Source organism: Thunnus maccoyii, chromosome 9 (assembly GCF_910596095.1).
Source record: "Thunnus maccoyii chromosome 9, fThuMac1.1, whole genome shotgun sequence".
In the NCBI taxonomy this organism is placed as follows: Eukaryota; Metazoa; Chordata; class Actinopteri; order Scombriformes; family Scombridae; genus Thunnus; species Thunnus maccoyii.
Genome location: NC_056541.1, coordinates 8,496,927 through 8,499,749, shown reverse-complemented (window position 1 = coordinate 8,499,749; position 2,823 = coordinate 8,496,927).

The following is a 2,823-nucleotide window of genomic DNA, read 5'->3' as shown; positions in this document are numbered from 1 at the left end:
CATAATCATTGTGTCTTCAATGATCAGTGCCAATCATATACTGTATGGTGTTGAAAAATGAAGAAGTGGTCCCGAACTAGCTACCTCTCCTGTCTCCTTACACATGGGGGTGTTTTGAGCTAGCATACCTGATGAATTACACCAACACCAGCAACCCTGTGAACAGCTACAGAAAACAGAAAAGAGATATGCCACATATTTAAAGGCTCTTTAACTACATATATAAAGGTTCTTCATAGAGCCCAGTAGGTCAATTGACTGGGCCAATACTTGTGTCCATGTTTTTATTCCTGCTTGCTATGCACTTAAGAGTCAGTAGTTTTAACTATAACTAACAAGTAGTCAACATTAGTGTTAGCTCGTTGTCCTTTGCTGTTATAGCTTACTTATTGGTTTTGTCAATTCTTTTTTTTTACAAAAAACAGGGGATGGACATAATGAACTTTTTTACAGAGTCAAGAGTTATATAGTGTAGCCTAAGTAAAAAACTGTAGCTACATGTTGAAAGCCTGAGTAACGTTCTGAGTTTTAAGTATTTTCGTTAACATTTTCTTGTTCAGTATTTTTATTAAATACAATATTGAACAGTAAATAATAAATTGATTAATAATTTAAGTGTCATTCAATTATACTTCTATAGATAGTTACTGATAGGGGGCAGTCTGATGATAAACATCAGCCAAAGCAGATGATTAGTGGTAACAACTTGGTTTGGCATGATTAATTATGCCATTAATATGCATTAATTAATGCATTAATATATGCATAGCGAGACTGTACCCCCTCAACAATATTGAATGCCCCTGATTGCAGATATATCAGTATTGGAATATATGTAGTGGTGGAAGAAGTAATCAGATCCTTTACTGAAGTAAAAGTACCAGTATAGCAATAAATAAATAAATAATTAAAAAAAGAAAATTGGGCTGAGACTGATTTAACTTTAACAGTCAGTGCATAAGCAGCATGTTAGTGTTGTAACTGCTCGAGGTGGAGCTAGTTTGAACTACTTTATAAGGGTCACGAGATAAATCAGAGGGGTCATGAGAGGATACATAAATTTGGATTAGTTTTCTTTAATCCTTACATTTTTGTGAAATATTAGAGTTTTAGCTCTTTGGGCCTCAAACAGTTGTTATAACAGTTATGTGAGGGGAAGCCAGCAAGTCTGAGAACCACTGGTTTAATCTTTAATAAGGCAGTGTAATTTATAAGCTCAACATTATGTTATTTTATGTAAACTTTTATCTGAAAAGTAAAGCTGTCAAATAAATGTAGTGCAGTAGAAAGTATGATATTTCCCTCTGAAATGTAGTGGAATGGAGGTACAAAGAAGCATCAAATGAAAAAACTCAAGCACCTCAAAATCGTACTTGAGTGCAGTAAAGGTACTGAGTTACTTTCCACCACTGAGTATATGACAGCTAGTAAGTAACAAGTGATATTAGTACAGAAATACCAAAGATATGTTATTATATTGGTAATTTAGAAACAGAGTCGCCATTGCAAAGCATTGCAGAGTGCTTAGACAAGTTTAAAGTTGTGAGGTTGTCAAGCTTGTCATGTGATTTGCCAGCTTTGGGACGCTACTGAGGCATTCATCTCCACTGGCCAATCAGTGACTACAGACATGTAGACTAAGTTGCTGATAAACAGTAATGCAATACAATGATGTGATCAATATATCTGTAACCAGAAAAATAATTACATGTTTCTATTTAATTTTTCAACCTAAGAAAAAGCTGACAGTGGCTACAAATGAAGCCACAATAACTTTATTTAAATGTAATTTGGATTTAAAGGTACCAACGTTTATGCCTACACAGTCACAGGTAAGAGGGTAGTAAGGAGAGTTTATAGGTTACTGTACTTTAGCCAATTAAACCACATCATTCTTTAGACACCTAAATGGGCTCTCTGAATGAAGACTCGCTCTGGATTATGACACAAAGGTTTTTCCATCCTATTGTGTTGTTCTATATTCAAGCCCTTGGCAGGTGCTGTGCAGTCTCTGTCAGCTCCCCTCACCCTGCAGTAAACTGAGAACCTTTTCCAACCTGCTGCAAGACGAGTGTGTTTGTGTGTACATCAGTGTGTGTGTGTGTGTGCGAGTATGACATAAACTGTGGTCCCTTGAGACTGGATAAATGACAAAAGATGCAATTATTCCCATCTCATTCCCTCTTCGCTGTTTCAGAGGACAGTGTTGAGGGTGGAGGCAGCAATGAAGGAGAATCTGCGAGTCTGTCAGTTCGCCCAATGTCCCCAAAGACCCTCGACCCCTGTCCCTCCGAGCCCCGGGCCCCGAGGGAGAGTTGGCTCCTGAAGACGCCTCTCTGTCACAACACTGACAAGCCAAGGGTGGCTGTTCTCCAGCTGAGCCCAGAGGTGACAGAGCTGGGGAGAAGCCCCCTGACCTTAGCGCCACTCACTCTGTCAGAGAGCTGTCAGTCTCAGGGACCTGACACCCTGGGTAAAGGACTCACATTAATGGGTTAACACAGTGGGACAAAACACACAGAGGCACAAAACAAGTACACGGGGCATGCAACACACCCAGCTCGCCCACGCATCTGTAAGCACACAAGCACACACACAAAGACCTTGTCACTCAAGCAAACAGGGTATGTGATCTGACACAAGATGGAGGGTGCTTACATAACACTTGATTCATTTCAAAGGTGTAATTGGATGTCTGTTTTGGTCGGGTGGAAGAGCCTCTTGGCACTGGCAATATCAAAGCTGACATTCATCAAAGTCTGCCAAAATAACTAACACAAAGCTATTTCTAGATGGAAAAAAAAACACACACACATGCAAAAA